Source organism: Phascolarctos cinereus, unplaced genomic scaffold (assembly GCF_003287225.1).
Source record: "Phascolarctos cinereus isolate Bilbo 61053 unplaced genomic scaffold, phaCin_HiC Scaffold_5;HRSCAF=322, whole genome shotgun sequence".
NCBI classification, from domain to species: domain Eukaryota; kingdom Metazoa; phylum Chordata; class Mammalia; order Diprotodontia; family Phascolarctidae; genus Phascolarctos; species Phascolarctos cinereus.
In genome coordinates this window covers 377,507,582-377,531,075 of record NW_027555958.1, presented here as the reverse complement: position 1 = coordinate 377,531,075, position 23,494 = coordinate 377,507,582, and the positions used below count along the sequence as shown (strand labels likewise).

At 45.5% G+C, this 23,494-nt stretch overlaps 1 protein-coding gene across 3 annotated transcripts in view; it reads left to right on the top strand.

Moving 5' to 3' along the window:
* The first annotated feature begins 3,968 nt into the window (after window positions 1-3,968).
* Window positions 3,969-23,494, top strand: part of CNTN2 (contactin 2) — a 59,024-nt gene continuing 39,498 nt past the window's right edge. The window contains exons 1-2 of one of the 3 annotated variants that reach the window (XM_021003128.2): window positions 3,969-4,133; window positions 6,600-6,664. The gene's annotated coding sequence lies outside the window, so the exon portion shown is untranslated. Of the gene's footprint in view, window positions 4,134-6,599; window positions 6,665-22,925; window positions 23,083-23,494 lie in introns of those variants that run through there. The other 2 variants (XM_021003129.2, XM_021003130.2) reach the window with 2 other exon arrangements.

The window sequence follows — 23,494 nt, the reverse complement described above, 5'->3', positions numbered from 1 at the left end:
TTTCTTCATCTGTAAAACGGAAATAATAATAGCAGCTACCTCTGAGGGCTGGTGTGACAATCAAATGGAATAATATTTATAAAGCACTTAGTACAGTGCTTAGCACATAGTAGGCATTCTATAACTGTTACTATTATTATCATCATCATTATGATCATGCTGCTTCCCACCTAGTGCAACATCCTTATCCTACAGATGAGAACAGTGGGGCTCAAAGAGCCTCATACAGCTAATGTCCAATTGTCATACAACTAATGAGGAGCAGAGTCAGGATTCGAACCTAGGTCCTCTGATTGTGCTTCCTTTTCAGCCACCTGTCACTGCAGAAGTTATTGAGAGTCATTTTTTCTTTTCATTTTATGACTAGCTACAAGTCAAAAACATTTCATTCCCTAGTGGTCAGCCACCTAGTAAAGAGCCTCCCATTCTTTACCTATGCTAGTCATTGAATAGTCAGTCTGCCAACAGCCCTTCTCCTGGTTAGCATGGACTTTGGGTTTTTTTTCATGTAATGATTTTTTTTTCGATTAATAGGCATTTATTTTCTCTCCTTCCCCCCCCCAGGAAAAAAAAAAGAAAAAAGAAAGATAAAGCTCTTATGATGAATATGCAGAGTCAAGTAATAGTAATTTCTACATTGGCTATATCCAAATATGTGTACCCCATTCTGAACCTTGAGTTCATCACCTCTACATTAGCAGGCCTTTGTCATTGGTCCTCTGCAATTGTGATTGATCATTACATGGATAAGAGTTCTTAAATCTTTCAAAGTTGTTTGATTTACAAATTGTTTTCCTGATGGCGCTCACTTCACTCAGCATTAGTTCATACAAGTTTTCCCAGGTTTCTCTGAAACCACCCTCTTCCACCATTTCTTACAGCGTGGTAGTATTCCATTACAATCATATGCCATATTTCAACCATTCCCCAGTTGATGAGCATTCCCTTGGCTTCAAGTTCTTTGCCACTGCCACCACACACATACGTGCACACACATACAGAGAGCTGCTATAAATATTTTTGTACATATAGGACCTTTTCCTCTTTGATCTCCTTGGAGTATAGGCTGGGTCAAAGAGAATGAGTAGTTTAGTGACTTTGGGAGCATAGTTCCAAATTGCCTTCCAGAAGGTCTGAACCAATTCACAGCTCCACCAACAATGCATTAGTTGGGCTGGCCTAGAATGTCATAGGACCAGGGTCGGAATTACAATTCTGATATTTACTAGATATTAACGTAAATTTATCACTTCCTGTCTTTGGGCTTCAGAGTGAAATGTTTGGTCAAGATGACAGCAAATATCCTTTTTCCAGGCTGAAATCCCATGACTACGTTCTTAGTGCACTAACTTCTTTATGATCCCGCAAACCGATTTCCCAGCAGTAAATCAGAAAGACTGAACTCTCTCCTGACTATTTCCCTGGGAACTGACATCTATAAGGCTTGTCTTTTGGACCTTCAATATTCCCAGCAAATCCTCTCACTCCTTCCCTAGGCATTTAGAGACCTGGGGAAATAGTTCAGAGGATAGATTTTAGTTTGGAAAAAATAAACAAAAAACTTTGATTTAACTTACTTTTCTCCCTTTCCTCACCCAGAACACCAGGGAAAGGGCAAGATGGTTAAAATAAAAATAACCATATGTGGTCATCTGGCAGAAGTCAAAAGCCATGATCTCCTCTGCCAAAAGCCGTGATCTGCCTCCCAAGAGAGTCCAGAGAGCTCAAATTCTCTTTGTTTCAAGAACCGTATTTCCTCCTTTTCAGCTTTGTTGCACAAGGGCCATGCTCAGATCTGCTGAAGGATTGAATCCATGAGCCCCTTGTCTTATAGGATGTAAGAACCCTACCCAAGGAAGGAGGTTAGCTTTTAAACTGTGAGGGATCGGGGGGGGGGGGGGGGGGAATCTGTAAAAACATATTCAGAGCTGCAAGCCCTGGGGCCGGTTATCTTCTTTGGCACTTTTCCCTGGTGACTGCCACACACACTCCTGGCATGGCCCTGCTCCATGGCATCACCAGATTCTCCCTGGTCTAAGAGGCTGGACTGGCATGGATGGCATCAGAGTAAGAAGGCTGATAATGCCAGCTGGGAGCTAAAATGTCTACCCCCAGGAACAGACAGAAAAGACTGATCCATACCTGAGAAGTGGAGAGGGATAGGACACTACACAAAGTTTTCAGTGCCTGTCTTAATGGTGTGATTATTTTAGAATTATTCAGCAAAAACTCGTTAGCAAAATCAGAAGTCTTGGTCTCTTAGTGAGAGGCAGAAATGACATAACACTAGTATAATGTTCTCTTCAGAAACAGAGATGAGAAATAGATCTGGGGAACAGACATCCTTTGTCTCTTGGGGGCAAAAATTAGAAACTGCCAAATTCACTCCCTCTACCTCCATACACAATGTGCCCTGGACAATTTCTGCCCCCTTTTGACTACAACTAAGATAAGTAATCCGAGTCTTCAAGATTTGACTCCTTCTAAGGAGGAAAGCAAGAATCCTGCTCAAGTCTCAACACACTGGGGTGGCATAATGCATACTGGGGCTGGCTGAGCATGACTGGATGCTTCAAAAGCCTGGGCAAATCACTGATCTTCTCTTGGCTCAGGGTATAGTACAAAAGCCACCAGGGAAGACTTAGGTAATGGTGACGCTTTGATAGCCCAGCTAAGGGAGTCCAGACATGGGTAGAATATTCTCTTCCTTCTTTTCTGTCCCAGACACTCTGCATTAATTTCTCCAGTTGGGAGAAGGAGGTGGTGGTGCATAATGAAATCGCCACACATGCTCATTGCCTAACCAATCTAGGCAGAATTGGCCTTTCTAAATACACTTTGTTTCCATTAACCAAATTATCCCCACTTCCGCTCCTGCCCTAAGCCTTCCCACTACACAGAACAGCCCTCAACGAATTTAAGCATTGAAAGAGATCTCAAAAGCCATCTATTCCATGTTGGCAGCAAGGTGCAGTGTTTAGGAAACTGGACCTGGGTTTAAAATCCCACCTCTAAAACTTTTTTAACTGTGTGTCCCTGGGAAAGTCACTTATCCTGTCTTTGCCTCAGTTTCCTCATCTGTAAAATGAAAGGGCCCTTCCAGATCTAAAATCTGTGGTCCATACCTCAGAGTAATCTTCACTCTACCATACCCCTCCAGTACTGGTCTAACCTCTGAAGGCCTCCAGTGGGGAAGAAAAGAGCAAGCGGCCCATTTCACTTTTGTTGAGAAGTTCTTTCTGACATCAAACCCCAATTGGCCTTTCCGAATCTTGCCCCATTGCTCCTGGTTCCATCCTCTGGGGCCAAGCAGAACCGGAGCGATCCTTCCTCTTTCCCCTAACAGTCCTTCAGAAGCTGGAAGACAGCTATCAGGTCCCCCCAGTCCACCCCTGAATCTTCTCCCCTGAGTGATTTCTTGTCGGACTCAGCTGTCACTGGATATCTTTTTAAGAAAAGACTAGGGGCTTTGCCTCTGCAGATCTCCAAGTCTCTGGTGGGGAAGGCTTTCCCCTCTGCCTCCCCCATCACCACCCACCACCCAACCCTGAGCCACTCAGAGAACTAGATTCAAGAAGTCTCAAGTCCTTTATTTGAGGGAGACTCAATTTGGGGATGAGCAAGACTCGAGGCTTGGGGCGGGGACGGTGAGGACCAGACAAGAGCCGTGCAGCCGGGGCTGGTGCTGCCCATGAATTATGGAGGATGCGGGGAGTCTCTGGCTGGCTGACTGGTCCTTAGACGACAGCAAATGAGGTAAAGATAAGAAGGTGTGGGACCAGGGAGGGGGACAAGGGCGGGGGGGGGCGGAGAGAAAGCCCTCTCGGGGGACAGGGAAACGTTAGCTGAGAAGTCGTGTGAGCCGGCGAGCGGAGCGTGTGAGAGAGGGAGAGGAGGAGGAGGGGAGGGGAGGGAGAGAAGGAGAGGGAGAGGGAGGAGCACATCGTGATGCAGAGATGCTGCAGTGGCTAGGGGCGCGCACACACACACTCACAAGCCGCGGCGGCGGCGGCGGCGGCGGCGGCAGGACGGCAAGAAGCTGAGGGAGGAGGGCGGGGGAGAGAAGGTGGTTCCGGGCTCAAGGACTCGGGCTGCTGCGTCGGCTCGCCTCTGATCCACACCCTGCGTCCCAGGTACGTCCCAGGCCCATGGGTCCCCCTCGGGGCTTCAGGAAGTGGTCCCGGTGTGGGCTCCAGACACGGAAAAACCTCAGCTAAACTTGGGGCCAGGGAGGGGGCGTGGGCAGAGAAAGGGTTGGCAGGCACCTGGCTGACTTCCTTTGGCATCCCTGCATCCCCTCCATGGGGGGACCCCGAGAAGGTGACGGCCCACTCAGGTCCCCAGTCCCTCTTCATCGGCATCCCTGTAACCTGGACTGGCTGAGGGAGGCTGGGGACCGGCTACCAGCAGCGTGTCTCGGAATATAGCAGCCAGGGATGGGGAGGCCCACCAGCCAAGGGGCGGCTATCCTAGGGGAACCCCGGGGTCCACCCCATTCTGCAAGGTGCCAGGTGTCCCAGCAAACAGTAACTCCAGGATCCTGGTACCCCAGGCTGGCCGTGAACGCCCTGGGAAGAGCAGGAGCCTTCTCTGAGGGTCTGAGGCGGATTACTTAAGCGCTTCCTTCCAAAGTCTTTTTTTAGTTTTGAGGTGGTTTAAGGTTTTTTGCTTTGTTTTGTTTTCTTTGGGGGGGGGGTTAGTTTTGTTTTGCAGAATGGGGAACATGTTGTTCATGAATGGGGATGGGGGTGGAGTGAGGAGTGGTGTCCACCCGAGACTGGAGTTCAAGTTTTAGAAAGGAAACGTTTAAGGAAAGGAGCCCAGGGAAGACAAGTGGCCCCAAGCGAAATCACATAGGGTGGATTACAGGAGCTGTGGGGTCTTGGAGCCTGACTTTACTCTCTTTCTTTTTCCACACCTCCTGGATAGTGGGAGGAGGAAGATTTTCAGGAAGCTTTAACTTTCTAATAAGAGAAGGGGCTAGTGACAGGAAGGAGGAAAGGAGGAGAGTCAGGAAAAAAAAAAAGAGTGAGCACATCCAAATTCAAATCCTCCCTCAGATACTTGCTAGCAGTGTGACCCTGGGCAAGTCACTTAACCTCTGTCTACCTTGGTTTCATCATCTGTTAAATGGGGATAATATTTGCCTCCCTGTGTTATTGTGAGGCTCAAATAACACTTTACAGACTTTAAAATGTTATATAAACACAAGTAGCTATTATTATATGTAAAAAGAGTCAGTGATGAAGACCAGTCCCTGCATAGCCCACCTGGAGAAACCCTGGTGTGGGGCCTACAGTCTTGGCCCTAAGGGGTCCTCCAATTGTGGGGTGGCAAGGAGGGGGAAAGAGGGAGTGATAGAAGCAGAGGGAACCCTGGTGCTAAATAGGTACAGAACCCGAGGGAGGGAGGACCAGGGAATCACTCAACCCCAGCTCCCAGAGGGGTGAGCTTGAGGTCTAGAAACCAGAGATGTCATTCAAGGTTGTTTGGAGGTTTGAGAATCCAGAGGAAGGGGGAGGGGTGGTAGGGAAGGGATCGTGTGAACGTTTGTGTGAAAGGGAGCACAGAGAAAGGATATGCTCAGAGCCCTACTTGCTCCCCTAGGCAGGACTCTCTTTGTTCTGGTGTTCTGCCCCCTGCTTCATTTCTGTTCCCCTATTTTCCCAAGGCCTCAAACATGTTTCCTACTCAGTACTTGAGGAGGCAGCACCAAGGCATGCTGTGAAAAGCTCTGGCTTTAGAGTAGAAGGACTGGAGTTCTGATCTGGTTTCTGCCACTTACCATCTTCACGACCCTCAGCAAATCAACTCTGAGCCTCAGTTTCCTCATCTGTAAAATGAGAGTTTTGGATTAAGTGATCTTTAAGATCTCCTTCCAGCTACAAATCCTATGATCTATTGGGAGAAAAGGGACCAGAAATAACAAATCCACAGATGATCCCAAACCCATTCTTTTCACGAGTTTTGAACTCCTCTTCCTAATCTCTAATCAGAGCTGCTCTTGAGGTCTGAGTCCCACAACTAGGCAAAAAGATAGTTCCTAGGCCTAAGAATAGGAGAACAAAGGTTCTGTATAACCTGACAAGAGAGAGAATCTTCCTCTGAATAATCAAAAGTTGGCTCAGAGAACCCTGTGCCTCTCTCTCTTCCTGAGACCTGTGGGGAAAGGACTTCTGGCCTGACCAGCCAGTTCTAAGAAGCAGCTAGCCATTCCCCATCCAGTCTCTCCCTACAATGCCCTAGCCACTCATCCCTTCCCAGCGAGGCTGCAGCAATGAAGCAATATGCCCACCCAACACCTGCCAGCCTCTCTCTTTTCTTTTTTTCTTTTCTAGCGTAACCCAACGGGCAAATCAATATCTTAAAAAACTTTAAAACTGTTGTTGGTTTTTAGCAATAATTACATTTTCCATGATTCCTTCTGGGTCCCCTCCAGCTCTTTGTCTATAACTCTTCCATATACTTTTCAAAATGTTTTTATATAGATTTGTAAATGTCAATATGTAGTTATAGTTAATGTAAGAAACATAGGTTTCATAGATTTAAAGCTGGAAGGGAATTTAAAGGCTGTCTGATCTAATCTGCTCATTTTTCAGAGGGAAGAAACTGAGGCCCAGAGAAATGAAGAGATTTGCCAGAGGTCACCCAGGTTAGGGCTAAGGTGAGATTCAAACCCAAGTCTTCTGGCTCCCAGGCCATTGCACCTGCCACACTGCTTCTCGTACAATTCTATTGGCTCTGCTTTCTTCACTTTGCATTGTCATACAAGTCCTTCCATAGTTACATTTGTATTTGCCACAGTATGGTGTGTCTTCAAACAGCCCAGTGGATTTGGAATCAAGGGTTCTGAATCTTGGTTCTGCTATTTACAGCTTGCAGCTGCAGCTTGACCTTAAGTCAAGTTTCTTCACCACTCTGAGATTACTCCTCTTCTGTCAAATGGGAAGGATATCTTTTGCCCCACTCGCCTCTCAGAATTGTTGTGGAAAGCTAATGAAGAGTGCTAGATACATGTGGTTTGATACCATCGTAAGCTATATTTTCTAATTCTGTAATACTCCATATGATTCTTTTACTGATTACAGCAGTTAGTTTTAGGTAGTTTTATCCAGGTAGCATTGTTTTTGTTTTGTGGTTACATCATTAGGGTAGAGTTCCAGTAATGCCAGCCCCCTTTCATCCCATCTTCCCCTTAGCCCTCCCTGGGGAGGCTGAGCTAAGGAAGGAGGAAGGCAGGAGACAAAGACAGACAGGGGAAGACGCAGAGGGGTCTCTGAAGTGTTGCTCTGACACACAGCACCAACAGGCTGTGTTGTCCTGAGGTAGGGGGAGAGGGAGGCAGGCAGTCATATTTGTGTCTTTATGTGTGTGTGCGTGTGATGCCCAATTGCCCCCTAATCTCTTTTCTTGGCCCTGTTTCAGTGAAAAGCCCACCCCCTTCTGATTGGTCTCATTCTCTCTGGCTTTACCCACCTTTCTCACCCACCCCCAACCCCGAAAGAAAAAGCTGCCCAGATCCGAAAACTGGTTCCTTTACTCAAAATAGACCATGCCTCAATGCACCCCACTCAGCACAATGGAGTCCTGGGGAACCTAAGGGCGGGAAGAGAATTGAAACAGGATCTTCCATATGTAGGATAGGGTTAGGGGCCTGACTTATGATGTCATTGATACACAGAACCCCCAGATGAGGAAACTCCCCCAATAAAAGTTGGTCAATGAGCATTTATTAAGCACCTAGTTTATGTCAGGGGGCAGCTAGGTGGCAAAGTGGTTAGAGTACATGACCTATAGTCAGGAAGACCTGAATTCAAATCCAGCCTTAGATACTCACTAGCTATGTGACCCTGGGGAATTCACTTAATCCTGTTTACCTCAATTTACTCATCTGTAAAATGAACTGGAGAAGAAAAGGGCAGAGCACTCCAGTATCTCTGCCAAGAAAATGCCACATGGGGCCATGACCCTGTTTGCCTCAGTTTCCTCATCTGTAAAATGAGCTGGAGAAGGAAATGGCAAACCACTCCAGTAACTTTGTCAAGAAAACCCCAAGGGGCAGCTAGGTGGTGCAGTGGATAGAGCTCTGAGCGTGGAGTCAGGAGGACCTGAGTTCAAAGCCTACCTCAAATACTTGACACTTACTAGCTATGTGACCCTGGGCAAGCCACTTAACCCCAACTGCCTCACCAAAAAGCAAAAAAAAAGGGGGGGGGATTGTTGGCAAACTACATAGCTCCAGAATCCACCTTCTGTACTCTAGTGGAAAGGTCAGAGATGTGAGGTTCAAATCACAGCTGTAACATTTAATAGCTGATGTTTAACCTCTCTTCCTCAGTTTCTACAACTATAAAATGTGTATAATAATACCTGCACTCCTTACCTGGCAGGGTTGTTATGAGAAAAGCCCTTTTGTAATCCTTAAATATGTAAACTATTATTATTCCTTAATATAAACTGAATAAAGGTGACCCTTGGACATAGATGTTAATCACAAAGGTTTGTGGATTAGAAGTGACTTTCATTAAAGGTACTTTGGAACTTTTTAAAAACCCAAGGTTAGAAAGTGTTCCACATATAATAGGCATCATGTGGTTTGCCTTCTCAGTGAGTGGGGGAAGGACTGGAGGGAGGGAGAGAATTTGTAACTCAAAATAAAAAGTGAATGTTAAAAAACATTTTTTAAGAAAGTGCATGAAATAATGAAGAGTGAAATGAGCAGAACCAAGACAGTGTTGTATGCAGTAACAGCAATATTGTTCTAAGAACACTATTGTGACCAGGCCATTTGGCAGACTTCACATCAAAGAGTATCATAACAGTAAGGAAAGGACCTTAGTGATTGTCTCATTCAACCTCTTCATTTGTGACCAAGTCATTTTAAGTATTATACTCAAATCAACTACAAAGGACCTATGGAAGTAGATACTATCAGTCTCCAAAGACAAAGAAAGAACTGATAAATAGATGGTTTCTCTCTCTCTCTCTCTCTCTCTCTCTCTCTCTCTCTCTCTCTCTCTCTCTCTCTCTCTCTCTCTCTCTCTCTTTCTCTCACTTTTTCTCCATATACATACATACATACAGATAGATAGATAGATAGATAGATAGATAGATAGATAGATAGATATGCATGCATATTTGTGTCCAATGGTAGCCATCTCTAGGGTAGGGTGGTGGGGAGGGAGAGGAAAAAAATATAAAAAGTGCATGGCACAGAATAAAAGAAAATTTAGAAGGAAGTATAGGAAAAAAAGAAAGAAAGAAAGTGTTCTGGTCCTTCCTCTTCCTCACCTCTTCAAAGTGTGATGTGAAGACCAGACAATGAGGACTTATATGAGCCTAAAGTTTCTCCAGGGGTGGGAGAACATGCACAGGCATGTTCCAGCATTTAATTCTCTAGAACTAAGGAAGTCCTTTCTTACACAGAACCTGAGTTTTCCTTGCTACAAATTTCTAATAATTTTACCCAATGACGAGATGAAGACTAGCTGTGTCATATAACTCATACAAAATAGCCACGTGTCACGTGTGTTTCAGACATATACTAAACCCCATACATGTTCAGGTCCTCTTAGTAGGCCCAGAACCTCCCCCAATTCAGTCCCCTCCCAACTCCTCTACTTGGCATTCAAAGCCCTTTGTAATTAGGCTCCAGCTTACTTTTCTAGGCTTATTATTACACATTGTTCTTCAAACACTCTACATTCTAGCCAAACTAGACTACTTATTCTCTGTTAAAATATCCCATCCCCCACTTCCACACTTTTGCACAGGCTGCCCCCCATACCCAAAATGTACTCCTTCCTCAGCTGTAATTCTTAGAATCTCGAGCTTCCTTCAGAGTTCAGCTCAAATGCCGCTTCCTGCATGAAGGCTTTTCTGGTCTTCCCCCAAAGTCCTTTCCATGTGCTTGTGTACATATTTCATGTTTAAACATATATAAGTATGGGTACATACATATGTATTTGTGTATGTATATATAGACACACATATGTACGTGTTGTTTCTTCTAGGATACCGTAAGCTTGTCTAGGGCAGGGACTGTTTCTTTGTTTGTCTCAGCATCTATCACAGTGACTGCCACCTAACTGGCACTTATTAAATATTTATTGATTGATTGGCAATTGATTGATGAATGGATTGGTTGATTGACAAAACCTACCCCAGCCTCCTTTAGGCTCAACTCATAATTTCACAGAGTTCTGGCTTGGGTTTCATGAGAACTGAGTGGTATTCTCGGGTTCTTTCACTAGGGTTCCTTCCTTAGTGTTATAGTATTCTTTGATGCGAAATCTACCCAGTGGGCTTCCTTTGTGCATCACCACTTAGGGTCAAGATTGCTGGGCCTGGAATCAGGAAGACTAGAGTTCAAATCCAGCCTCAGAAACTGACCAGCTGTGTGACCCTGGGCAAGTCTAACCTCTGCCTTCCTCTGCTTCCTTGATTGTAAAATAGGGATGATAATAGCCCCTTCCTCCCAGGGTTGTTGTGAGGATCAAATGAGATGATATTTGCAAATATTAGCAGTGCCTGGCACATGCAAGGTGCTTAATAAACCCTTTCCCCCTCAATCTGCAAAACCATCTACGATCTGTCTGCCAAAGGGTCATACAGTCGAGGCTTAAATATCACTAACAATGAAGAACCCACCATCTCGGGAGGCAGCTTATTCTACTTTTGGTTAGCTTTGATAACTGGGAAGTGTTTCCTAATATCAAGCCCAAATTCACCTCTTTACAGCTTTGTTGCTCATGGTTCTGCCCTCTAGAACCAACAAAAATAAACCTCATCCTTCTTGCATTTGATAGCCCTTCAGATACTTGAAAACAGCTGCCACGTTCCCCCTGAGTCTTTTCTTCCCCAGGCTCACCATCCCCGGCTCTTTTCACTGATCCCCATATGGCCTGAATCCAAGGCCCATCACCAGCCGGGTTGCCCTCCCTCGTCTGGATGCTCACCAGCATAGCTGTCATCACCTGCTTCACAGGCCTATAGCGACCTCCATGCTTTGTCATTCTTAACCTGCTCTAGAAATCAGAGCTCTTACTCATCAGACACATCCAGGAACCTTGGGAGTCCATTGTCCCAGTGGCCAGGGTGGGCTCTGCAGGCCCCAACAGAGACCTTGACCCAGGAACAAGCTATGAACTTGGCTCATCTCCGAAAACAACACTTCACATTTGATGGGCCAGCAACTAGAGCTTTGGGCGCAGATCAGATGACACACTCTCTGAGGTCCGTTCTATAATTCCAGTCTTTGGAAGGCCCTGTCACATAACCAGGAAAGTTCTGTCCCAGCTTTAAAAGATGCCTGTTTTGGCCTCCGGCCGGTGAAAGCTCTCTCCTCACCACCAATGTCCAGTTGTCAAGTCCTGTCAATTCTACCTTTGTGATAGTTTTATATACAACCCTTTCTCTCTTCAGACACTTATTAAGCAGCCGCTATGTACCAAGCACTGTGTTAAGCCCTGAGGATTCAGAGAAAGATAAAAGACAGTCTCTCTGAAGGAGCTCGCCAATCTGATGGGGAAGACAGCCTGCAAGCAGCTAAAGCAGCTGGCTGTATACAGGATAAAGAGTAGATAAACAACGAAGGGAGACACTAGAGTTAAGAGAGATTGGGAAAGGCCTCGTGGAGAAGCTGAGAAGCTGCTGCTTAAGCCACTGAACTCCATTACTGACCTCTCGGGGCAGTTCAGGTAATAGGACTCCTTTCAAAACACTTTCTAAACATGTATAACCTTTATCAAATTGTTTGCCTTCTCAGTGATGAGAGAGACAGGGGAGAGTGGAAGGGAATTTGGAACTCAACATTGTAAAAAACGAAGGTTAAAAAATGTTTTTACAAGTAAATGGGAAAAATGAAACATGAAATTTAAAAAAAAAATGCTTGCTAATAAGGCAGCATTATATGGTGGAGTGAGCACTGAAAGATGAATCAGAAAAGCTAGGTTCAAATCCCAGCACTGCCAAGTATCTCTGTGACTCTGTTTGCTCATCCTATGATTTTGAGCTAAAAGAGACCTTGGAGCCTGTCTAGTCCAACAACCTTTGACTTACAGGTGAAGGAAGCAGCTTTGAAATACTTAAGACCTCTAGCCCATGTTGCCCAACTACACAATTGCAGAGCACCCATGATGGAGCATACTTCTTGATCTCTCTGCAGACTTTGACAATCAGGATCCCATTCCTCTCCATGCTGCTCTCTTGTCTCTAGGGTTTCCTGACTCTGCTGTCTCCGGGTTTTCCTCCTACCTATCGGACCATTTCCTCTCGGTCTCCTTTGTTGGATCTTCATCCAAGTCTCCACGTCTAACCAAGGGTATTCCCCAAGGCTCTTTCTTCTTCTTCCCCATACTATTTTGCTTAGTGATCTCCTCAACTCAATTATCAATCATCTCTGTGATGATGTCTCTGAAATCTGCATATCCAGACTAAGTTCTCTTCTGCCCTCTAGTCTCACATCTCCAACTGCTTATTGAATATCTCAAACCAGACGCCCCACAGACTTCTGAAACTCAACATATCCAAAACTGATCTCATTATCTTTCCCCAAAGCACCTCCCCTCTTCCTGACTTCCCTATTATTGCCAAGGGTACCACACTTACAATTATCTAGGCTCACAACCTGGATGTAATCCTTAGATCTTCCCTCTCACTCAACACCTCAGTCCAGTTGCCAAGTCTTGTAGATTCCATCTTGGTAAAATCTCTCTTTGGACACTACTACCACTCTGGTTCGGGCCCACATCACCTCATGCCTGGATTATTCCAATAGCCTGTTGGCTGGTTTCAAATCTCTCTTCACTTCAATCTATCCTCCAACTCATTTGCCTAAGTGATCTTCCTAAAGTACATATGTGACCACGCCTCTCCCCTACTCAGTAAACTCTAGTGGCTCCCTTTCACCTCCAGGATCAGATATAAAAACCTTTGGCTCTTAAAGTTGAGTTGAGTCATTTTTCAGTCATGTCTGACTCTCCATGACCTCATTTGGGGTTTTCTTGGCAAAGATACTAGAGTGGCTTGCCATTTCCTTCTCCAGCTCATTTTACAGATGAGAAACTGAGGCAAACAGGGTCAAGTGACTTGCCCAGGGTCACACAGCTAGTAAGTGTCTGAGGCCAGATCTGAACTTAGGAAGATGAATCTTCCTGATTCTAGGCCTGGTGCTCTATCTGCTGTGCCACCTAGATGCCCATGGCTTTAAAACTTTTCATAATCTGGCCCCCTTCCTACCTTTCTAATCTTCATACACTTTATTCCCCTTCACATATTCTATGATCCAGTAACGCTGGCCTTCCTGCTGTTTCTCAAACAAGACAGTCCATCTCTGTTTATTTTCACTGGTTATCCCTTATACCTGGAATGCTCTTCCAGAAATATGTCCTGGGTCCCTTGGCTTCCTTTCAGTGTCAGCTGAAGTCCCACCTTCTTCACAAAACCTTCCCTGGTCCTGCCTATCATAATACCTTCCCTCTGAGTTAATCTCCAGCTGTTTGTACCTAAGTGGTTATCAGTTGCCTCCCTCGTGAGCTCCTTGAGAGTGGAGACTGTCTTTTGACTTCCTTTATATCCCAGAACTTAGCATAATGTCCAGCACATAGTAGGCTCTTAATAAATGCGTGGTGATTTGATGACCCACCCCATGATGGAGAGATGGTAGACTCAAGGGTGTAGATTGAGACACATGTTTTTGGACACAACTAATGTGGAGAATTCATTTTGCTTTACTACACATATTTATGACAAGAGTTTTGTTTTTCTTTTTATTTTCAGTGGTATGGAGGTGAGAGGAAGAGAAAATTCTTTTTTTTGTTGTTCATTGAAAAAATTAATTTAAAAGATTTACAGATGAAGGAACTCCCCCCCACTCCCACCCCCTCTAGGGTCACACAGGCAGAGCTGGCATTCCAACCCAGAAACTCCAACTCCAAAGCCAGTGCCCTCTCCATGACACCTCACCACCTCTTCTCAGGATGAGGCTGGGGTACAGAAATTTGTAACAGACTCTAGAAATGTGAGACATTATAATTTATTCTTGTACCATCGCTGGGAGTCAAAGAGCACGGGAGAGAAATCTTTTTTGTGTGAGTATGAATGAGTGGTTTTTGGGTGTGTGGAGGGGGTGACCTTGTGGGTATCTTTATCACCATCAGTGTTCATGTGTGTCATTCATTGTCTGTGTGCCTGTGTGGATCCAAGTATACACATGATGCATGCCCTTATCTGCGTCTGCCCCGATGTGAGCCAATGTGCTTGCACATGCACCTATATCTCCATGTGTGCCCTGGGGTATTGATGGATGCCAGTCTCTTTGTTTGAGAGTGCAGGAAGTCCACATGTACCCTGGTAGGATCATTGACTGAAATAGGAAGCTGCCTTAGAGATCACCTAATCCAGGCCCTTCTCATCCAGATGAGGAAACTGAGGTGCATTCAGGTTGAGGAACTTGCCTCAGGTCACGTAACAAGCAGCAAAACCAGGCTTGGACTCCAAATTCATAGCACTTTTCCGCTGCACCAAGCATATGACAGTGCTCAGTAAATATTTATTTAAATGCATGTAGCTGAATGCATGAGAGCTTGCATTTGCTTAATTAAGGGCAGGCCTGGCCTTGAATGTGCGTTAGAAATTTTGGAGTGAATCCACAAGAGTAAAGGAAAAAGAGAAAGGAGCAGTGAGTCCAGGGTCTGAAGAAGCTCACGTCTGGGGCAAGGGGCCCAAGATCAAGAAGCCCCAGAGGTTGTGGAGCTAGAAGGGACCTCAGAGGTTGGTTATCTGGTCTCCAGGGTCATAGATTTAGAGCTGGAAGAGACCAGATAGGTCATCCAGCCCAACCACCTCATTTTGCCAAATGGGGAAACAGTCACAGAGAGGTGAATGACTTGTCTAAGGTCACACAGGTAGTAAATAGCTAAGTTGGGATTTGAACCTGGGTCTTTTGACTCTAAATCCAATACTCTTTCCACCATGCCACCACATTTTACAGATAAGGAAACTGAGGCCCAAAGAGAGGAAGTGACTTAGCCAAATTAAAATTAGTGATTAGGGACAGCGGTCAGAGTAGTAGCTCTCCTGACTCTCTATTCAATGTTCTTTCCACTGTGCTTTACCCTGGGTAAAAAGGAAGACGATGACACTCAAAAATGACAGCGAGTCCTGTCTCCTGGATACCTACACTCATCTCTCCTCTGATCTATCTTCACAAAGTTAGGGGATCCCTAAGGGCTACAATGAGCATCTTTGCCTCGGGCTGGTCATTAACATATTACCCGTGAAAAGGACTTTCCAAACCTGGATAAGTAGGTACTGTTATTCTGTTGTTGCTGTTTTTGCTATTAGATGGGTTTTGGAAGCCCCTGCCCACAAAGGCCCTCTTTTTAGGCCCAAGGCACTTCTCCCTTGCTCCAGCACGCAGATAAGCCCAAGAGCTGGGTGGCCTAAGGGGTTATCTTTGGGATTTGGCTTTCCTTTAAATCTGGCTCTGAAAGAGGCAAGAAAAGCCTGGCTCCTTGCCCCCCCCCAGCCTTTTTTGTGGGTGCAGCCTTTTTTCTATAGCTGGCTTCCAACGCCCTGTTGTATCCTCAGCTTGGGAAGAATTGCAATAGCTCCCTCAACCAGATTCCCCTCATACACTGCTCTGCCTCAGCAGGCCTGGCTCCTGACCAGGCTGGCTCGTGCCCGTCTGTGCCAGCCTGTGCCCAAACCCTGCCTTGCTACAGGTCAGCTGTGCCAGCCTGGTCTCTAGGCCAGCTGCTAGCACTCCAGGTCCTTTCCAGAGTACAGTTCTGAGTCTATGGCTTGCCCCTCTGGCTTGTTCAAAAGCAATAGGAGGCAGAATCCAGTCTGGCCTCAGAGGCAAGTCTTTCTGGTGATCAGATGTGAGGGACAAGAATTTGGGTCTGCCAAGGTACTTCCCTGCAGAAATGACTCCATGCATCTGGAAGAGCTAAGGCTCCAGATTCCTGTTCCAAAGATGATGACAATAATAGCTTATGTTTACATAGTATTGATTTGCAAGCTGCTTTGCTCCTTACATCCCTATGAAGCAGCCAGTATTTGTTCTACTATCCCTACTTTACAGAAGAAGAAACTGAGACAAAGGTTAAATAAGTATCAGAGCCAGAATTTGAACTCAAGCCTCCTGGCACCGAAAGCTATCCCAAAATGGATCGCTACCACCCAAGGTGACAGCTTCTTCATTATTGGAGGTCTTTATTGAAGTGGAAGCGGAATGACTGCTTGTCCAAAATATTGTAGGGGGGGACTTCGGCCTGGGTAATGCATCAGACTAGACTAGGTCCTTTCTGACCCAGATTCTGAGGTTTCCCGGCTCCCCTTCCAGTGCTCATTCCACTATAATACACTATCTGCCTACCTTCTAGCTGAGATCAGCCAGTCCGTCATTAAATATTTAATAGTAATAATAATAACTAGGATTTTGAGGTTTGCAAAGTGCTTTACAAATATCAATCTCATTTTATTCTCTAGACCCTAGGAAGTAGATGTAACAATATCCCCATTTTACAGATGAGGAAACTGAGGCAGAGAGATGCTAAGTGACTTCCCCAAGGTCACATAGCTAGTTCAGTGTCTGAGGCTGGATTTGAACTCAAGCCTTTCTGATTCTAGCATTCTATCCACTGCACTGGACTGCTCCCTGTACTTAGTACTAAATGTATAGTACAAGGTACTATGACGGATGCCAATACGAATGCCAAATATAAAATGATAGATATGCAATAATAGAACAAGAATTCACAGCAGGGCCCAATGTGGTCAGGGAAGTCTTCATAAAGATGTGGCACTTCGCTGCCTGCCCTCCTCCCTTCCACTCAGTAAATTCCTGTGGCTCCCTATCACCCCTACCTTCAAATGTAAAATCTTCTGTTTGGCATTGAAAGCCCTTCAAATCACACACACCTCCATCCCAGCACACACCTTTCTAGTCTTCTTACACCTTACTCCCACATGTGTACTCTTCCATCCAGTGACTCCAGCCTCCTGGCTGTTCCACAAACAAGACACTCCATCTCTCAGCTCCACACATTTTCTCTGGCTTTTCTCTGGTAAGTTCCTCCGTACCTGAAACTCTCTCTTCATCTCTACTCCCTGGCTTCCCTGGCTTCCTTCCAGTCCCCCCAAAATCCCATCTTCTACAGGAAATCTTTGCTAACCTCTCTTAATTCTGGGGGACAGCTATGTAGCACAGTGGATAGATTGCTGGGCATGAAGTCAGAAAGATTCCTCTTTGTGAATTCAAATCTGGCCTCAGACTCTTACTAGCTATGTGACCATGGGTAAGTCACTTAACCCCGTCTGTCTCAGTTTCCTCATCTGTAAAATGAGCTGGAGAAGGAATTGTCAAACTTCTCCAGTACACCCCCCCCATTGTGAGCTCCTTGAGTGCAGGGCCTATCTTTTGCCTTTTTTTGTATTTCTAGTGCTTAGCACAGTGACTGGCACATAGTAGGGGCACATAGTAATAAATGTTTACTGATGGACTTGACCTGGGGCTTTGAAAGATGGATATAATTTAAGCTAGCAGAGCCAAGTTAGAACTACATCCAGGAACAGTGAGCACAGATATAGGAAGATACAGGTTTATTGAATGGGTTGGAGTGGGCTCCCGGTGAAGAGTATGGCCTTGGCTGGGTTTAGGGAGGCCAGAGCCTGGATATGGATAAATGAAACACTGAACTCTCAAATTCAGATAAAAGAGATGGACTGGCAGGAATGTGGAAGCATCTCTTCTGTCTTCAATGATATCGGTAGAGGGCATGATTAGGTCCCCAAAGAAGTAAGCACCCAATTAAAAAAGGCAGATATAGGCTTGACATTAGGGAAATCTTCCTAATGACTAGACCAGCCCAAAAATGGATTAAACTGCCCCAGAAGATAGCATGTTCCTCCTCTTTGGAAGTCTTCAAGTAAAAGCTAGATGTCATACACTCATGTCTGATCCTTTGTTACCTCATTTGGGGTTTTCTTGGCAGAGGTACTAGAGCGGTTTGCAATTTCCTTCTCCACTCATTTTACAGATGAGGAAACTGAGGCAAACAGGGTTAAGTGACTTGGCCAGGGTCACACAGCTAGTAAGTATCTGAGGTCAGATTGGAACTCAGAATGATGAGTCTTCCTGATTCCAGGCCCAGGACTCTATCCACTCTATCCACTGTACCACCTTGCTACCCAAAGGCTAGATGACCACTTCTTAATGTAATGGGATATGTGTTGGCCTAGATGACCACTGAGGTCCCTTCTAGATCTAAAATTCTGCCGTTCTGTAACACCTCTGGAAAAGTACAAATAAGGCAGGGGAAGGTGAAAGCTTCAGGACTCAAGCCCCTCTGCCACAGGGGATATGGTCCTCTCCACTCCCCCACAGGCACACACACACATACACACACACACACACACACACACACACACACACACACACACTTTCAGACATCTAGTAGGCCGTTCTGGAGTCTTTGGGTCTTCAGGTAGCAGCAAAAACCTGGGAAGGCTCCCTCTTTCTATCAGAGAGGTAGGTGACTGTGGAAATGGAATGCTGCATCTATTGTCAGAGGCGGTCAACATGCAGACTGATTTTGCTGAACAATTTTCTTTCTTTTCATATCTTTTTTACAAGCATAGACAAAAATAGAGCACGAGCCTAGTGTGCCAACACACCCAGGCACAACTGGTCCCACCCTATGTGCTTTCATGGTTACAAGGGAAAACTTTGTAGACAGAGGAGTGCGGAAGAGGGACTTACAAATGAGTGTGATGTTAAAAAAAAGTCACCAAGACATTTTTTTAAAAAGGTGCAAAACTAGTCCAGACCTCAGCTGAGAGTATGTCTGTGTGTATTGGGATGGGGGTGGGGGCTGTTAGGGGGTGAGCATGCTGGGTAAAATAAACAAAAAATACATGTTTATTGACTGAATAGCACTTTAGGAGACTGATGATTTATACAGCTGGGTAAATCTCAGGCCCTAATTATCCCAGTGAAGTAGGGCATTGATGTCTCCAAATCTCTCTTCCCTGCTTCCCATCCTATCTCTCACCCCATCCCTTTCAATCACTGCCTGACTCTTAGTACCTACCTTCCCGGGTCTGTGGTCTGAGAGATTCTCATTGTGCCACAGAGAACAACCCTAGATAAACGCTGGTGATTCCATAGGAACTGTTCAAATCCTGAGTTCAAATCTGACCTCAAACACTTACTAACTAGAATTGGGATAGGGTTCAAACTTAGGTCTCTTCCTGACTCCAAGTCCAGTACCTTATTCACTTACCTAGCTAAAGCAGCTAAGTGGCTGACCGTGGGCAAATCATCTCACTTCTTTGCTGACTCAGTTTCCTCATTTGTAAAATGAAGATAAGAATAGCATCTACATCCCAGAGTACTTGTGAGGATAAAATGAGATATTTGTAAAGTGCTTCACAAAACTTAAAGTGTTTATATAATAAATTCCATGTGTTATTATCCTACCTACCTTGCAAGGTAGTTGTGAGAAAGGCACTTAGCAAATTCTTCAGATTCTAGTGAATGTGTGTGACGGTGTGATAGCCCTTGATGAAATGAACTTTGGAGACGATCCTTGAGTTTGGATTATTCAGGAGCCCTGCTAATTTGCTGATCAAGTGAGATGATGTATGTAAAGTACCTGCAAAGCTTAAAGCTCTATGTAAATGTGGGCTGTTATCATGATTGTTATAATTATTCATGGAAGTAGATGATATTCAGATGATTGTATTGGTAATGGAAAGGGGAAATGAAACCAGGTTTCCTGCTTCCGCTCACCTCTTCAGACTAGAGTGGGGAGGCTGGTAGGAAGATAGTGCTGCCGGCTCCTTAAACACATGAACGATTTGTAAGCACTGGCCAGGCCACCAGCTGGGCCCCTGGGCAAGCTGGCCGTTGTTTTGGTGACATCATCTCCAGGCATGGGCTGCTCCTCTGCAGATGGCTTGACTGTTCAAGCCAAGATTTTCCCTGGAAATTTTGTCCACAGCAAAACACTTATTTACCGGGCACTCTGGGCCAGAAAGCTCTGCAGAGGGCCCAAACCTTTCAACTGTCCCCATTTCCATTGACACCCCCCCCCAGAACATATAACATTAAACAAACATTTTTTTCTAAAGTGCTGACTGTATACCTGCCAGGCACTGTATTAGCCACTGAGGATTCAAAGACAGAAACCAAACAGTATCAGACCTGAAGGAGCTTAGGGGAGAAACAACACAGGCATAGAGAAATATAAAATATATACAAAGTCAATACAAAATCATTGTAAATGAAGGAAAGGCATTAACAACTGAGGGGATCAGGATAGGTGCCATGCAGAAAGGTCACTTGAACCGAGACTTAAGGGAGTTAGACATTCTAAGAAATTAGGAGGGAGGGTATTCCAGGCAGGAGGCACAGCCAGCGCAAAGGCATAGATACTGGAGGTGGAATGTCATATACAGGAAATACCAACTAAGCTAATTTGGCAGCAGCTAAAGAATCCCTGGAGAACAGTAGTGTACAGTGTGCCTGGAAAGGTAGGCTGGAGCTAGATGATGGAGGGCTGCTGGTATTTATAATCCCAGTGTACGTGCGTTCACATGTGAATGAAATTGTGAGGGCGTATGGAGGGAGGCACAGGTAATCTTGTGTCTAATACCTAGGTCTGGATATTGTATCCCAGAATCACCTTCTGGGATGGTCTAGGGGCTGCTTATAAAGAAATCAACCAGGGGCAGCTAGGTGGAGCAGTGGATTGAGCACTGGCCCTGGATTCAGGAGGACCTGAGTTCAAATCTGACCTCAGACACATAACACTAGCTGTGTGACCCTGGGCAAGTCACTTAACCCCCATTGCCCCCAAAATAAATAAATAAGCCTTCAAAAAAATTTGAAAAAAGAAATAAACCAGGTGGGGAAAGGGGTGTCCCAGGTTTTGTCAGACTTATTCTACAAGTCTTGAACCCCATGTCTGTTGGGTCAGACTTTGCATGCTACCCTACCCTATCCCTACCCCTGCTAGATTTCTCCACCTCTCCTGACCTAAGTGAAAAACAGAATTGCTTCCTCCATTAATCTCAGTGAGGAAATCCAGGTAATATCACCCAAAGGGCCGAGTAGAGATTGCTGGCAGGAGAGACTGAGGGTTCAAGTATGCTAACTTACTGTATGACCTTGGCCAAATCATCCCCCCTCCTCATGCCTCAGTCTCCCCATCTGTAAAAATGAAGGAATTTAGACCAGGTGATCCCTAAGCTCCCTTCTAGCACTAATATTTGGGGATTCAGTCCAAAGCTCAGGATTGTTAGAGAATAAGGAAAATTTGATGAAGATGAGTAGGGATCTCAGCTATATATGCTTATCTCCCTTCCTGCCTGGGACATTTCTTTACTGGTAAACTGAAGGAGGTGGACGGAGGAACACCTGGGTGGTTCTTGACAAGGTGGAATCGGGGAGCTCCCATCTGTTCTGTGTAACAACCCTATCTTCCTGACCAGGCCTCCTTCTCGGCTCCTCCCAGCCCCCTTCCTTTTAACATTCTTCCTGCCAGCCCCAGGTTTCCCCCAAGGTTCCATCCACCAGGCTGCAGCTGGGGCTGCAGATGCTGAGGAAATAGTCAAAGGGTCTATGGGCATTGGAATAATGGGGGCTGAAGATGTGCCTCCTCCAAGGGGCACCTAGAAAAAGAGCAGAGAAAAAGGAATTTTCTTGGAAGTAAACACTGAAATTGCCTTCTTCTTCAGGCACCTCCCTCACCTGACCTTAAGTAGAGTGAGCCTTTAATCATCAATGATCAATTCTCATTTATCCAAGTGACTAGCATTTTCTAGATAACTTTATTGTCACTGTCCTTCCTCCTTCTCTGATTCATAGAGTGGCAGAGCTGGAAAGGACCTGAGAGAATTTCCAACTCCTTCATTTTAAGAGAAAGAAACTGATGCCTAAGGTAGTTGAAAAAAAAACAAATAAAAAAAACCTGCTCAAGGAATAGAGCTAATTAGCCACAGAACCAGTACTACAACTCTGGTGTCCTAACTGCTCTCCCTTTGCTCATCAGCCTCACCCGAGAAAGTCAGACAAGGCATAGAAGATGGGGAAACTCAAACCTGCTCACAATGCTTATCATGAGAACAGCTGGGATGGGATGGGCTCTGTGATTAGCTAAAATTCCAATTTGGGATTTCATGTGGATTTCCAACGTCCTGGGCTTTCCCTGAACCCAAAAGCCCAGATCAGGAAGAGGCTTCTTCAAGAGGGCAGTGCTAGGTGGACCCCAAGCTTGTCACCTTGACTCCTAGGATTCCAGATTCTTCCCAAAGGTGTGGAAATAGACAGAATGTTGAGTCCCGTGGCTCCCCCTTCATTATGTTCAAGTCAAAGCCTGGCTTATGGACAGAAGGTTCTGCTCCTTAGCATCCCCTGCCTAGAGAAATATGTCCTCTGTTCCAGAATTTAACATCATCAGTAAACAGTCTCTCAGCAGCTACTGGCAATGAGGCACCTTTGGCCTTAAACTCTTCCTAGGTTCTGTCAAGATCCTCTGAGATCAGCATTCACTCCTTCTGTTCAGCTAGTGAGAAAGTGGTACAAATGAGACAGAGGTTACAGCTTTGATTTCTGCGGAGGACAGTTAGTTAGCTTCTTGGAGCCTACAAAAAGCTCATCCCTAGCTTCAGGCAGCTAGCTGCCTTACACTACCTACACAGATAGGTACAAGAGGGCAAAGTCCCACAGATGTATGAGGTTGGCCACAAGAGGGCTAGCTCTGCAGACAGACAACTGTCTCACAAATGTGCACTGTTAGTCATAAGGGGCCAGGTGAGGCAGGCGTCTCACAAATGTTGCTGTTGGACATAAGAGGACTGGCTCAGAGGATGTGAATGATTCCTGGGTGAGAAGATGTGAATGGTTTGATGCAACCATCCCCACTACAAGAAAAACAAAGCCTGTATTAACCTTGGGCCTGAAAGCATTAATGCAGCTGTCCAATGGAGTCTTAGTGCTAGGGAGTAACTGAGGTCTGGAACACTGTCTCAGAGGAAGTCTGCAACTGAATGGGACCCTTTCCTTATACACAGGTGGGAATCCCCTTCTCCCCAAGGGTGCAGAGGGCTAGCACAAAGGAGAGGGTTCACCTTTCTCCAGGTGAACCGATCCTGTAGATTTCATGATCAGACAGCTATTCAGTGGAGTTTAGGAGAGTGATCATCCCCTACCTTGGGAAAGAGAGACAGGGAAGAGGGAACAGTGGGGTGGGGGGAAGAGGGGAAGAGAGGGAGAGAAGGAGGAGGCAGGGGAGGGCCCAGACACCCAGGGGACATGTACTGAGGCACTCAGTCCAGGAAAGAGCTACTTGGTAATAGCCCAAGCACTTTCCCTTGGGATTCCCAGGGAGGCTTAGTGCTTCTATGATTCCTGTCTTCTCCCCCTGCTCTGAATGGAAAGCATTAATGAAGCTATTTCTCCCTCCTCAACCCCCTCCCCAACTCC